Source organism: Petaurus breviceps, unplaced genomic scaffold (assembly GCF_028583685.1).
Source record: "Petaurus breviceps papuanus isolate PSGF00001 unplaced genomic scaffold, PetGlider_PUasm1.0 218, whole genome shotgun sequence".
NCBI lineage: Eukaryota > Metazoa > Chordata > Mammalia > Diprotodontia > Petauridae > Petaurus > Petaurus breviceps.
In genome coordinates, this window is record NW_027185872.1 from 10,618,702 (window position 1) to 10,634,723 (window position 16,022).

Here is a 16,022-nt window from a genome sequence, read left to right on the forward strand (position 1 = left end):
ATGGATAATTATATCAGCATATTTGTAATCTCCATAGGCATTGTGAATATGGCATTGCTGATACAACTTCCCACTCCTGAATGTGACTCATACTTAAGCCATTGACTCTCAGATCTGTTCATCTGGAAGCCTCAAGGGGTCCCCTGAAGGGAGACCCCTGCCCAGCTAGACTTTCCACTGCCCTTAGCTCCTCTGGTCTGGGTCAAGGGCAGAAGGGAGCCAAGGCTGTGAGGATCTGGGCAGCTGCATCACACATGATCCAGAAGGATGGGCCACATATTAGATTCCTGAGAACTACACAGGACAGTTCCCAAAATAGTCCAGCAATCCATCTTATGACTCCATCGCCCACTGCCAAGGCCCAGCTGGAGCCAAACGGCCAGCCACTTCCAGACTCCCAGTGAAGTCAGGTTGGCGTTCTGTCCCTGCATGGTCAAGACCAGGAGCATCCTGCATCCCAGGGCCAACAGCCTTATATGGTGCCAGGAAGAACCAGGTTCAATTCCTACCTTTGCTAAATCTAATGGTGTGATGTTGGGCCAGCCACAGCACATCTCTATTCCAGCCTCAGGACTGTTCTAAGCACTTCTTCACTGAGTGACCCTGGGCAAGTCACTTCACGGTTGTCTGACTCACCTGTAAAATGAGGATGGTGATAGACCTTATTTTCCAAGGTTTTGAGAATGAAATGAGATGATAGTTACAAAGGGCAGTGTCTAGTGGAGGAAGCCTCTATAAATGTAAGCTATTACAAACATACAGAGAAAATCCAAAAGGCACGAAGGCTGTTCAATCCCACACACGGCAGTTAGGAGACAACAGGTAAGTCTCTGTTAGATTAGAAGCTCTTGAGCTGCATCTTGAAGGAAGGTGAGGAATTCTGCAGAGGGGGGAGGGATGATGTCATGCCAGGCAGGGTGGATGGCCAGAGCAAAGATGCTGAGGACAGAGATGGAGTACCACGTGTGAGGAGCAGGGAAAAGGCTGATTTGGATGGTCACTGAGTTTGGAAAAGAGAGTGACAAACTCAGCCTGTTCAGAGAAACTGGTCTGGGTGGTAGAGGGCTCTTTAGGCAGGTAGAGGAGCTGACATTGTGGCTTGGGGCCCATGGAGAAGCCCTATGGTTTATGAGAAGAGTGACTCCATCAGACGCTCAACCAAGGAAAATGTCATTGACATTTGGGTGGCGGGTGGGTTAGAGCACAGACGGGAAGAGCTGGAGCTGAGCCTGAGAACCTAGGCCAGGAAGGCGGCACAGAAGGGAAGTTTATTCATGAGTGGGGGCCAGAGGGACCGAGCGGGAAGGGGAGTGATGGTGCCAGTCGTGGTTTGATGTCCAGGGTGGCGATCCTGTGGCGGCGGGAGTGCGCGCCCTGCTCTTACCTGGCTGACCCTGAGAAGCATCCTTTCACTGACATTTGCCTTCTACCCACAGCCCATCCATGCTCTGAGGCATCTTCCTGCTGAGGAAGGCTTCCCCTCCACCTCTATTCTCTAATACGACTGTGTCAGGTCTCCAGCTGCGTTGGCTGCGTTCGCACTAGAAAGTCACGAAGCATGACCAGCTGTGAAGGCTTCAGATCTTCTCAGCAACACAATGATCCAAGCAAGTAGGAAGGGCTGAGAAAGGAAAACTCTCCCAACGTTCAGGTACAAACCTGACGGCCTCCCGGTGCAGAGTTAAGCACTTCTTTTCACTTTATTCTTTCTTGTGGTTTTTTAAAAAATCTGTTTCTTCTTTCACTGTGACTAATATAGAACCGTTTTTCACATGATAGTAAACTATTTCCAACTGCCTACCATTTTCAGAAGGGGGAGAAGGGACAAAATCTGGAACTCAAAAATCATGTCAAAATTTCCTTAACATGTACCTGGAGGGGCAGGGGGGGGGCATAAAATACCATTAAACTTAAAAAAAAGAAGCAAAGAAAAAAGATTAAAAAATTTAAAACAAATGAGACCGAATTTAGATTACATTTTTTAAAAAGAAAGAAAGCCACAAAGCCCCAGTATGGAAAATGTCTCCCTTCTCAACTGATAATTTGTCAACAGTCTTTGGGGTTCATCAACTTTCCTCTGCCTGCCCCTGATTCTTTGTAATAAACTTAGCTCCAGGCTTTGTTTTAAAGTATAGATTTTCTTCCTAGGCAACTAGGGAAAGCCCCTCCCCTCCATGGGTCTCAGTTCCCTCATCTCAGTAGAGTGGAGAGCTTGGGGAGCTGCCTCCCAGGCCCTGCCCAGCCCAAACCAGAGGCTTCACTGCCAAAAGAAGGTCTCAGGGTCCCTCCAAGGTGTCACCAATGACTGAGCTATGGCAGGAACTCTGGGCCACACCTGACAACATCTAATTAGACCACAACACTTGTTTACTGTACGTTGTGTTCACAGACACTTGCCAGGGCTTGGCTGAAGTCTCCTTATCATGTGGAGACTGTAACCTCAGCTGAACCTATCCACCCTATGCAAAGTTGGGTCCTTTGGGGCCTTTATCACCTCCCAGGGTCAAATCTCTGAGCCTTGCTGCTTTGTTTTCCCTATGGCTCCAAAGGGAAGGTGCACCCTGGTCCCACCTCCCCTCCAGTATGCAGACCTTGGCCTGCCCAATGGCCCACATGCAAGCATCTCCTTTCCTTGGGCTAGGCAGACTCTGCAGCCCAGCAGGAACAGGGCAGGATGAAAGGGAAAGTCCTGGGCCATGACCTCGATGGCTCCTCCAGACTTGTTTGGGCCTGGAGGTTACCTGCAGGTTCAGCTGTCTATGGGCAAAGCCCAATGACCCCGAAGGCCAAGCATGTTCCAGACTGAGTGCTGTTTGTGTACACATGAAGATGAGTGTCCCCGTGCCCCTACTTTGATGCCACCACTGATGGGGGCTTCTCTTGTCTCTCAGGAGCTATTGAAGGGGAACATCATCCAGATCGAATAGTCTCATCAGAAAGCCATTACTGCTCAGCCTTATCTGGTTGAGAGCCCGGGCTCATCACATGGTGTGGGTCCAGTACTTCACAAATCCCTGAGGCAGATGAGGTGGGGTGGGGAACAGGGATTCGGTCTGGTCTGACTTGGGAAATGCCGGAGAGGTCTGGAGGAAGATCTGGGCCTTGGGGTGGGATCACCCAGAGAAAACCTGTGGCGAGCCTGGAGTCTGGGGGGTGGGGAGGAACACTGAGCCCAGAGGAGTTCGTGAGGACCTACCCAAAGAAAAAAACAGATAAATGAGAAAATCTGGGGCCTAGCTTGAAATCACTCCGAGGACACTAGTGACCCCGGGCAACCATGTTCCAAGGTAAGCTCCAGACCCCCACTGGCTTCCCCTCCTCCCCTGCCAGGCTCACCGTCCAGCAGGGAAGGAAGAGCAGGAGCAATGAGGGACCAGAACCCCTTGTCTGGGGCTTCCTCATCTAGGAGCAGGACTGACATCTGTCCCACCATCCGTCCATCTTCCCAGCACAAGCCCAGATACGTCAGGGTGTCTCCCCAGCCTCTCTGGTCAGAAGCGTTCTCTCTTCTTTTGGACAAACCCACTGTCTAAGATGCCCTCCTCTGTGCTCCACCAAACCCTTCTTGTGGTGTTGGGGTCTCTTCTGGAAGCAGTGGCAAACAGAGCAAAGAGCTGGCTAGGGCATCAAAGACCTGAGTTTGAAGCCCACCTCATGCACTGACTTACCACTGTGTGTCCCTGGGCAAGCCGCTTGACTGCTCTGTGCCCCAGTCTCCTTGCCTGTAAAATGAGGGGGTGGACCTGTCTCCCACATACGTCTCACTAAATGATTATCCCTTCCCACTCTGGCACCAGAATTCTCTTCTTTTCCTTTAGCGCCCCTTCTCTTCCTCCCTAGGAATGAGATGAGCTTCCCTCAAGGGGCATAACAGGAGCCACGTCCTGCCAAGAGGAAGTGCTTCCCACTTCTCTGCTCCTCCTGGAATGCGACACTGTGTACTCACAGCAGAATCAAAGCCTACTGAGGACAGGGTCCTTGGACAGTGACGAGCTGGGCACAGAGGCAGCTTTGGGCCCAGTGCCAGGGGCCCCTTGTGCCATCTGTGGCCAACAGCCTTCTTGGTCATGTCCAGAGCGGCCTCAGCCTCCTTGTCCAGCTCCGAGATTCTGTCCTGGGGGAGCTGAAGAAGGTTTGCTGAGCTTCCCCATTGGTCTTTCAAAATATCCTCTGCCCTTCTCCCATTGGGTCTTCAGAATGACATTCTTGTGCTTCCCATCCTGGGTGGGCAGGCTTCTCCTATGCCTCTACCCATGGGATCCTGGCCTTCCTTCCTCTGAACCTTTGGGACTCTGATTTCCCCAAATCTAGGGGCCAAGGGGGTTTGGCTCCTCTATCCCAAACTCAGGTGGAGTGATTGCTTCCTTATAAAGTTCCCATCATTTCCACACACTTCCATCCCCCCCCCCCCCCCCCAATAAATTTCCTGGTACTTGTTTAAATGGACAACACTGGGATGGAGGCTGCAATTCCCAGCCAAAGGGTCCCTTTTTGCTCCTCATCCTGAATCTCCTCTCCCGTCTCTCCTGCCTCAGCCCTCCTGAAATGTGGCTCAGTCATGTCCGATTCTCCATGGCAACATTTGGGTTTTTCTTGGCACAGATACTGGAGTGGTTTGCCATTTTCTTCTCCAGCTCATTTTACAGATGAGAAACTGAAGCAAACAGGGTAAAAGGACTTGCCCAGGGTCACATAACTAGTAAGTGACTGAAGCCAGATTTGCTCTCTCCTGGGTACCACCCAGGTGCCCTAGGGTTATGCCCTGGAAGGTTTTGACTCCTCCACTCTCTCTCAGGCATTCCTAACTTTCCTCCCCACTCTCTCTGTTTGGGCCATTATTCTTTTTACAACCTCAATGGTCAACATTGCTTTGGCTCACCCAGGCTTTGGGGCAATGTTACTTTGAGGGTCAATTAACCTTTAGCAGTTCATTAAACTTTCACTGAAAGCTGGACAAGCTGCACTTCCCCTGGTCCCAATCTCATAAACATTACACAAAGGAGGAAAACAGCCTGGGGGGTGGGGGTGGGGAAGGCATTTGTATTTGTAGCACCTACTGTGGGCTGGCTCTGTGCTAAGCACTTGACAAATGTCTCTTTTGATCTTCCATAACACCTAGAGAGGCAGGCACTATTATGACCCCATTTTACAGATGAGGAAACTGAGGCAAACAGGGTGAAGGGACTTGCCCAGGGGCACACAGCTAGTGAGTGTCTGAGGCCAGGTTTGAGGAGCTCAGGTCTTCCAGGACTAGTGCTCTATCCCCCTGCACCCCTCCCCTTCTGTCATGTCACTCAGTAGTTTGGACTTCCAAGGGTCAGTCCCCTCTTCTTCCTTTGTCAAGGTCCATGGAGAGCATGAACACGGCCAGATTCACCTTCCCAGCAGTCCCTGGGGCTGACCCCCATTCAACCATTTATTTCAAGGTCAATGGGAGGCATCGAGGCCCAGGGGAAATCATCCTGGGTTTGGAGTTGGAGGTTCTGGATTCACACTCTGCTCTGTCTCTGAAGAACTCTGGGACATTTCCTCTCTCTGGGCCTCAGCTTCCTCATCTGTATAATGACTGGGTTGGACTGACTGGCTTCTAAGGTCCCTTCTGGCTCCAGGTCAATAAGCAAGGGCTACCATGAAAAGTCAGGGCAGAGGAGAAGCATTTCCCAGAAGGGAGAAGGGAGAATAATGGGGGAAGGAGGGAGAGTCCTGGAGAGCTGGAGGAGGAGAGAGAATCATGGGGGGGAGGAGAGAAAGTGTTGAGGAGTTGGGGTAGGAGGAAGAGTCTTGGGGGTGGTGGGGTATGGGCCCAAGCCAAGACTTTCACATGGGTCCATTTTTTTTTATGGGCCCTGGGATCTCTCCCTTGTACTTTCCCCTGAACTCTCCTTGAAATTTCACACTTGGTCAAGTCTCTGGTGTTCATCTAAAGCACTGACCCTTCTCAGTCAACTGACTTTTCATTGTAGCCTATGCCCAATTTCCCATTTCTCTGTTACCCACAACCTAATTCAGCCCTTCATTGTCTGTTCCATCCAGATCAACCCACAGAGGCCATCTAGACCCCATCCTCCCTTGGCCACATGGTCCAGGTCCTTGTGTTCGTCTAGGGCACCCAGTCCTCTGTTACCTCCCAGCTAGCCCAGACTACTTGGCCACTCCTGGAACCTTCCCACAGTCTTTCTGTATAAGATGCATCTTGCCTCCATTAAGCTGCTCAGATTCCCTAAGAGTTTGGCCAATATGGCGGATTTTTAGAATCACACCAACCCTGGCTGGTATTCTAATAAACATAGTCTTTGGCTGAAAAAAGGGTTGGGTGGGATTCATTGGAGGCAGGACTGGCCTGTCCCTATTTCCAGGTTCAAGCTTCCCTAAACCTCAACAGGGGGAGAAAGGGGTGTTCTATGGGGGGTGGGAAGAGCAATGGGGAGAGGAGGGAGAATCCTGGAGAGTTGGGGGAGAAGGGATGGGGACAGCTCCAGGCCCTTGTTCTGTCTATAGAAGTCAACATCCAAGCACAGCAGAAGCCAGTCTCCATTCTTGGGGCCCTCCAGACAAACTGGCCCCGGGGCCTTCTGCCAGGGGCTCTCAGAACTGCTGGGGGAAAGAGGCTCTCAACTTCTTGGTTTGCAGCCAAACAGACCCTGAACCCATGGGAGGGTTAGAGCAGGGTGGAAAAGCAACTGAAGAAAATCCCCAGATGACCAACCAGTACTCCAGCAGGCTGGGGCTCCAGGGCAGGCCGGGGGACCTGCCCAGTGCCTTCTCCGCGGCCTGGGGTTTCTCCCTCAGTTCCCCCAGACAGCTCTTCTGTTGCCCCCCGCCACTCCTCAGCCCCTGCAGCTGGGCAGCTTCCAGGCAGCGTTTTGTTCTTGTGGTTAGTATTTTTATTATCAATCATTCCTCATGGGTCCCTCCGCTAAAAGAAGGCTCAGTTGCTGTTGGCTGCTGGGGCAGCCACTCCTAGATGGTTCATATCCCTCTACCCCACCCCTCTGTCCGAGCCCGATGCAGAGCACCACCGGCCCCGAGCTGCGGGCTCCAAGGGGCACCTCCCAAGAACAATGCTGACGCGGCACTTGGCCAGATAATCCGGGCAAACTGGCTGCTTCCTGAGGGCTCCGGGACTCGCTACCCTTCTGCCAAAGGCTGTGGACCTAGCGCTGACACCCACTCCCCCTTCCACTTGCCCTCCAGATCCCCTGGCCGGGCCAAACCCAGGGCTTGGGGCTGGGAAGGCGGCTCTTAAAAGCATTCCCATCTTCGAAGTCTTGCCCAGGTTTTCAAACGTGTAAAGGCTGGGGTGGAGGGGGAGACCGCAAAGAGCGGACAGAAGCAAGGGCTCAGGGCCCCCTTTGGGCCCTCCCTCACGGTCCTCTGCAGTCATTCGCATCAGATTTTTTTCCACTGGGGCTGCCAAGTCAGCGCGGGGTGGGGAAGGGGGAGATTCGAGGCGGCGCCCACGGCGACCTTTACCCTACTGAGGGCCTTTCCTGGCTCAGCAGTCCACTCCTGGAAAGTCCTTCGCAGCAATGACCCTTCACCTACTAAACTCTCGCTTCTCCCAGAGGGCGCCCTCCAACAGGCTTGGGTCGGGGCTGACCTCTCACCTACTTTTTCTGCTTCTGGCCGGCCTTTTCCCACACGGGCGGGCGGGGGAGGCGGGAGACTGCAGGCTTGCCCCTCGCTCCTCGTCGGCGCACTGTTTATTTTCGTTTAGGAGAAGTGAGAAGGGGAAGAGAAGGGAAAGGAAAGCGCTTGCCGTGAGCGAGGCCCGGCCTTAGCACTTTACAAAGATTTGCTTATTTGCACCGCGGAAGAAGAAGCCGGGCGGGAGGAGAGAAAACACAAACTCCCTCCGTTTGGGTCCCCCCAGGCCCGTCCTCCCGGCCAATCCGAGCCCCCAAGAAAGAAACGCTACCACTGTACGTCGGAAGAAGGGTGGAAGGCCTGGGTTCGAGGTCCAGCTCTGTTACTTCCCGCAGGACTTCTCTGGGCCTCAGTTTCCTCTGTTGGGCAGTGGGGCGGGGTCACTTCCTGCTCTCAGACTTTCTCTTTGGTGACCTCGGGGCTAGAATGCATTCCTGGGATACAGCGCCCGCGACTCTAACTCTAACCCTAAATGCACACAATGTCATTCTCAGTTAAAATTTAACAGATGAGGGCCACACAGCTGACTAGTTTCTGAGGCTGGATTCAAACCCAGACCTCCTCACCTCAAGTCCAGTTACCCTATTTGGGACTTGGACGTGAGCATTTTCCCCTCCCCCTCCTCTTCTTGCTTCCCTTGGTGAAGGTCTCACTTTCCTACTGGGCTCAGTCTGACTGGTCCGAAAGTCAGTAACATCGCGTTCCCAGCCAGAGCGGCACATTCCTGAGCTCAGCGGCTCAGCTGAGCCGGGCTTGTTTCCAGCGGGATAATCAGGAAATGGGAAAGGACCAGGTTCAGGCCGGAGGCACTAGGCAGGGAAGGACCCTAGGGGTGCCCCCTGCCCTGATGAATGGACATGACGCAATTCAGGTATTCCAAAGGCAAAGTCTGGGTCCCAAAGATGCCGAAGGATGGCAGCTGGTGGGAATCTTTGGTGTGAGCAAACACAAGCCCCTTGTTTCGCAGGGAAGGAAACTGAACCCCAGAGCCAGGACTCGAACCTCACCCTTTGACTCCAGACTCTTCTCACTGGACCACACTGCCTGCGATAATGCTTGAGTCTGCATAGCTAGAGCTTCGGAGAGCCTTAGCCATGAGGGCTGTTATGCTAACTACAGACAGGACAAACCTGAGGCCACCACTGCATCCCTCATAGATGCTCTCAGCCTAATGAAGGATCCTCTTGTTTTCAAGCTGGTCACAGCAGAATGGGCTGAGTGGCAGCCCATTCCCCAGGTCCCCAACCAGCCCTCCTTCGACCTTTCCCTCTCTTTCCACCCTTCCCCTCCCAGGTGCCTGGGAATTCCCCACTGCCCAGAAGAGAGAAGAAATCGCCTGGACTCAGTGCTTAAGAGAAAGAACAGAATATTAGAATTCTTCACCTCTTAAAACAGAAGCCCAAGGGAGAGGCAATGAATGCTTAACCAAAATTCTAACAGATGGCAAAGAAGGGTAGCATCTCAAGCACTTGTGTGAAAGTCCTTCGGGAAGGGCACCAGCTGACTCTGGTGTTCCCTGCAACCAGCACAAGGATCAGCAAATGGCTTTCCAAGGAGCCTGCCCATGCTAAACAAACATACTCTGTCATTGGCACACATCTTTGATAAATGTCTTCCAGTTTTGGTCCTTGCTTGATCTAAATGTGGTGGCATCTAGCAAAAGCTCCAAAAGCCAAGATCCTATGCATCATGCCTGGGAAAAGTCTCTGGGAGGAAAGTCTTGAAGGCCAGGTCACACTGGGGTCCTGTTCTCTGCACCTCCCCATCAGTCCTGTGGCTGAACAGACACAGTCTTCTGTGGAATGTTGTTTGGGACAGCCTGCCTCTTCCTTTCTCATGCCTTCACCCCCTCATAAAGGAGATTTTCTAGAACTTGCATAATTTATAGGGGTCAGCTGGTACCTTCTCCAATGCCTTTTCTGGGTAATCGGCCACCTGTTACTTTTTTCATTATTTTAGCAGTTTCTCCTCTAGGAGGTGTCTTGAGAATTGACCCCCAAGTGCTGGCCCAGTCCTGTCACCTCCAGTATGGAATTAGCTACTCTCTGTGCTAGCTCAGATCCATCCAGCCTTCCCCACCCCCACCCCTTTCAGGCCATTTCCACTTCCTCATCAGTGGCTAGGATTGTGGCTGTCCAGTTGTTTCGATCTTGTCTGACTCTTCATGACTCCATTGGGGGTTTTCTTGGCAGAGATACTGGAATGTTTTGCCATTTTCTTCTCTAGCTCATTTTATAGATGAGGAAACCGAGACAAACAAGATTAAATGACTTACCTAGGGTCACACAGCTAGTGTCTGAGGCCATATCTGAACTCTGGAAGATGAGTCTTCCTGACTCTAAGCCGAGTGCTCTGTGCACTATGGCGCCTCTTAGCTGGCCCTATGGCAGGAGTCAGATGGAGTGCATCCACTGTCACCCCTGGAGAGATTAAAGCATCAGGTCCCAAGAGCTTTGGATCCCAGGTCTTGGGCTGGAAGGAACCCTGAGCTCATTGAGACAAGCCCCTCACTCTCCAGATGCCAAAAGTGAGACCCAGAGAGATGAAATACTGACTTCCATGGACGCATAGACAGCAAGTGGCTGAGCCAGGTCCCTTGATCCTTCCAGCCTTCCAGTTTCATCCATTAATGCAGGATCTGACTTTGTCAACTTCCACCAGTCTTTCATAAGCTTCCCTTCCTGACCACCATTCTTTACTGTCTTATAAGACCTTATAGCCTACAGTCTCATGCCATCCTCCTCCGCAACATTTGGCCAATGAACACACACTCCAGATTTACCTTTGATCACCATGTCTCTGCCTGGCAAAGAGAGCAGGCATGTGCTGGCTTTCCTAGGGAACAGAAGCTACTTGAAGACAGAGACTATGTTCTTTTGGTTTTTGTGTTCCCATCACTCAGGGCTGCACAGGGCTCATAGTAGGCACTTAAGAAAAGATCCTTAAATGAATGAATGGTCGACAGTTTCTGGACTCAGCCTCAGTGTTGGGAGGCCTGTTTTATATCAGGTAAATATCTCAAAGAATGGTGATATTTAGAGTCCATGTCTTAGCTTTTATCCATTTTCCATTTTTCAAAGTAAAAAACTTAAATAGGTTAATTTGGAACTATTGCAATCACCTTCAACATTATGCTTTTGTAAGGAGATCCTAGATTTACTCTCAACCCGAATACACCCTAACAGTTGGGTTCCTAGAGCACAAACGATGACATTCTTCTCAGCACTCTAGGAGCACCTTTGAGGGGCAGTGGGGTTCTTCTAATGCTATAGGTTGGAGGCCCCATCTGGTGTGTTCCCCCAATACCATTGCTATCGATTAGTGCCACAATATTATTTAACTCATTGACATCTTCCATTAATAACCAATTAAATAACTTTTCACCAAAAAAAAAATCTTAACTGATAAGATACAGCAAGAAGCATAGTAAAACTGCTGGCTTCCCCTCTCCATCCATAAAGCCCTCACTTCGGGGGAGAGTGGATTCTGGTTGCAGCCTATGCCCTGGATAAGTCAGTCCTTCCCCTGCAGGACAGAGCTGCCCATTCAGGCTGCTCCTCAGCACGGCTCTGCCCCCTGCTCTGCTGCTGCTGGACCTCTGGTGACTCCTGATCTGTTGAAGCTCCATCTCTGATACTCACTTGCTAAGAGCAGGAAAGGTAAAGCACCCCAGAGACCAAAGGCCATGCAGTGGCATGTGATCAAGGACCATGTGAGCCTCAGGGGGAGGCTGGAGCTCATTCTCTCTCCACCTGGAGGCTTACAAAGGTTCTTGCCTCATCACCACCAGGGAAGAGAGAGAATCAGTTCTGTCTTAACAACCAATCAAAAGACTTTTCTTCACCCCAAAGTAATCACATGAGAAACAGTCACAGAATATGTGCTCAGACTCCACAACTGGGGTGAGGTCCCTCCATCTGTGTCATCATCCACTTCCAAGCCACCCCTCCCCACCCCCGCAAAGGCTGGCAGCCATAGAAGCTCTCTGAGGCTGTGCTCTTGCTTCCCTCTCCTCTTTATCCTTCCTGTTAATTTGATGTTGATTTTACCCTTGGCTCTAAAGTAGCTCCAAGTGAGTGGTGACTGTACACAGACAGCTGATTGTGTCCCACATTAGAAGCCAGTTGTTTTTTGTTTCTCCTCCTTGACTCCACTTCCTCCCCTTTCATTCTCTTCTCTCCCCTCCCAAAGCTGGCTTTCAACTCCATCACTTATCTGAACCCCCCCCTCAAATGACCTCTCATTGGCTGCTCTGACGATGGCCACTTCTGGTGCCCATCCTTCCTGAGCTCTCTGCAGCCTCTGACACTGTCAATCAGCCCCTTTCCTTGACACGCTCTCTTCTGAGTTTTCATGATAAGTATGTCTCTTGGTTTTCTGAGGCAGCAGATAGTAGAGAAGGGATCAGGAGTTAGGAAGACCTCCACTGTAAAATGGACACACCACCATCTGCTTTGCAGTTTTGAGGACCAGATAAAATCATATGTGCAAAGAGCTTAGCATAGGTGCCGGGCACAAGTAGCCACTACAGAGAGAAATGCTTGCCCCCTCCCCATCTCCCTTCCCTTCCTCTGCTTAGCCCATTTTTCAGGAAAGTAAATGTTTGCTTAATCAAGCTGTGAGCTCAGCAGTTAACTAAATAGGCCCCCCATCTGTGGCTTCTTTCACTTCCTGCCCCCAAGCTGTATTTTTCAATATCTTTTTCTTCCCTCCCCCCCTTCCCCCGCAACAGCCTTCAGTCCATAGTCAAAGGAGTCCCTTCTGCCTCACTCTCTGCCCAGATGTTAGCACTATGTCTGCGGGGTCCCCTTGGCTCCACTCCTCAGGAGTGGTGATTGTGAAACTTTCATTCCTGCAGCCTTGGCGCATGTGAAGAAGCCCCCTTTCTCATTTCCTTCTCCATAGCACCTCTGACCTGTCCTCTCAATGAGTCCCCCTTGGCCTGCCAGCAAATGTTTACTAGCATGAAGGCCCTGGGTGCCCAGTGCTGGGCTAGGCTCTGGGGGCATGGGGCATCAACCATGCAGCTTCTGGCTGCTCATCCAAGGAATACCAGGCACAGTACCAATTATGACATTAATTAGCACTAGCAACTAAATTAATTGACTAGTTAAATTGAAGGGGACAGGGAGTCAGAAGCAGAAGAGACCCAGCTTTCTGTCCTGATGATCTTTGGGCAAGTCTCTCTCCCTCTCTGAGTTTCAACATGCTAATCCATAAAATGGACATGACAACGAATGCCTGTGCCCACCTTTGATTCCCGTCCCCAGGAAGATGGTGGATGGAAAGGGCTTTGATGACTCACTGTGGTCTGTCTGAAACCTGGACAGCACACCAGCGCTGTGCCAGGAAACTGAATACCTTCTGCTTGAATTGTCTTAGGGAGATTCTGGAGAGCACCTGGCAAGATAAGGTAGCAGACACTGAGGTCCTTTCTGGAGCTGACCCGCCAGGCCTTCAAACTCCACTGCAGAGGTGGAAGCTCCCATCGTCTGGCCGTCATTCGAATGCCAAGTGCAGTGGCTCACATGGAGGTCAGAAGCAATACAAGGACCCTCTCAAGGTCTCTCCGAAGAACTTTGGAATTGATTTTGAGGCATGGGAGCCACGGGCACTGGACTGCCCAGCATGGTGTGCCCATCAAACACCTCAAAGTGCTCTATGAACAAAGCAGATTGGAAGCAGCTCAAAAGAAACAAGAGATGTGAAAACTGAGAGACATCTCAATGTCCAGCTGGTGGCTGGGGAACAGTGGATAGCCCCAGTGCTGGAGCATGGATCTGTGTAGGGAAAAAGTGGAGACAGACCTGGGAAGGTGGTTTGGGCCTAGACTGTATAGGGTCTTGCATGCTGAGCTAAGGAGAGTCTGAAGGGTTCAGCTCTGGGTGCCACCATCCTCCAGTGGGAAGGACAATGGTAACCTCGAGATCGTCCAGGGGTGAGTGAATAGGACTGGGAGGAGCTTGGATTCCACCTCACTCTGGAGGAGTTAAAGAAACTGGGGGGTATTTAGCCTGGAGAAGAGAAGACTAAAGGGGAAATGTAGGCTGCATTCAAAGACTTGAAGCACTTTCTAGACGTGGAAGGAAGAGACTTCAATTCAGGAACCATTTAGGAGGGGCGATAACGGCACAAAAACAGAGACAGTGCCTGCCCCCACTCAAGTTCTGTTTAACAAACACAGCAGGTATAAAAGGAACCGCAACAGATATACCAATGATGTAAAGGGGTTCAGAAAGAGAGAGGGAGGGGGGAAGAGAGCTAAGTACGAGGTCAGGGAAGACCTCTCCAGAGCCCTAGAGCTTTGGAAGAGGCTGAGGCTGGGAAGTTGGGGGAAAAGGGGAAGTAACAACCCTGAAGGCAGACCAGAGGGGGAAGGGCAGACACAGTTAGAAGCAGACCAGCTTGATAAGGTAGAGCAGAGAGAGGGTGATGGGTAGTGAGTAGATATTCAGGGAGGCAGTGAATGGCCCATGGCAGAGTGCCAAATGCCAGCCTGAGGGACATGTATCTTATCCCAAAAATGAGGAGCTCACAACAGATTGGTGAGCAAGAAGATGCCTGTGTCTCAAGGATACCCACTGGCCATTGGTATGGAAGATGAATCGGAGGGGAAGAGATCAATGAGAACTGCCTCCTGGTAGCCCAGGTGTGAGCTGAGGTAGCAGACACCGGGGAAGGAGCTGTGTGAGCTTGGGGAAGGGAGCAGATGCTGGAGACGTTCTGAGGAGGTAGAATCAACACCACTCGGTGACTGATTGGATTGAGTATGTGGGAGAGGGGAGAGCTGAGGGTTAAGTTTGGGTGATTGGGAGGTGGGAGCACCTTCAACAGACATGGGGAAGATAGGGGGACACATAGAGTATGATATACTCATGGAACCTCCAGGTGGTGAGAGGAAAGAGGGTTGGGTACATGGATTTGAGAGCCATTGTGGGGATGAAAATTAAAGCCATGGTATGGGCATGGATGAGAACACCAAAGGAGATTTTTTTCTGCCTGACATTAGGTTCAGAACCAGGGGTGGTGTATAAAAGCCCTCCCCAAATGGGGCATAGTTGTCCTTCCCCTCTCCCCAGGTGAGTTATCACTTGTCCAGAGGGAATGGTTGGGGGAGAGGGCCATAGGACAACAGATGGAGAGCTGAAAGTTACCCCAGAGGTCACCTAGTTCAAACTCCACTACTTTACAACTGAAAACCTGCAGCCCAGAGAAGGGACTGACTTGCCCCATGCCCCAAAGGGAGTGAGTGGCAGCACCAGGTCTCTGGTGTTTCTGCACCTTTCTTAGAGCAATATTTTGATGGGTCAAGAACCGGCTGCCTTGAGATTTTTCAGTTCTTGGAATGCTTAGGACTCCCATGCCATGCTTCCCACAGCAATAGGTTGCAGACAATCCCCAAACCCCAGGAATCTAACTTCCAGGTAACCCCAGCTCCACACTCATGGTCCAGGGGGGCCAAGACCCTCCTAAAGAAGAAAACCCTCAAATACTCAAGGGGCAGACATAGGCGTTTTCTGGGAAAGGCATCACTGCCCTCCTTGTTCCCAGAGTCAGCCCCTGACTTTTCCTCACTGCAGGTGAGTCAACAGAGTTGGTAAACATCTCTCTGCCACATCAGCCTCATTTCCTCACCTCTGCCCCAGTTGGGCAGACTCCAGGACTGTGCCTCATTCCTATTCTGGGGCTTTCCCAGCAAGCACCCAGATGTGTGGCTAGCCTGGCTGCTGAGAGCAGGTGTGTGACCACCAAATGGCTAAGGCCCTCAGCAGAAGCTGCTCCCAGCAAATCCTTTGGAAGTGTCCCTTATGAGTGGAGTCCAAAGCTGGATGCCCCACCTTCCACTGACCTCACTTTGGGGAGGGAGCAGTGAGGGGGGCCCAGAGCCACTTGGAGAAGATTGTAAAGGAAGATCTGGCCTTGAGGGAGAGTGGGACCCCACCTCCCCAGCACAGCCTGGGGGCTCTGGGCCACTGCACCTGATTTTTTCTCTCCTCAGACGCCCAGACACAATGATCAAGGTGGTAGGAATTATTAAGAACCTTGCACAGTGGCTCATGAACTGCTTAATGTGGCCAGAGGCTCCAGTGTCTCTTTCTGGCTATCTTAATTCAGCTATTTAATCCAGGAGAAGCAAGAGAAAGATGAGCCCACTGTCAAAGTGGCCTCCCTTTCTGACGATGGTGCATGATGCCTTCCATCATTTCTCTCCTCTTGCTCTAACTCCCTCCTCAAAGAAACAAAACCGTGGGACAAGAAGCAGGTGGGGGCCCCCTCTCACAGGGCCAGGACCCCTAGCTTGCCATCCACTTGGGTTTCACTCCCAAATTCCTGGGGGCAGAAAAGAAAGGACAAACAACTGGGCGAGTGAGTGG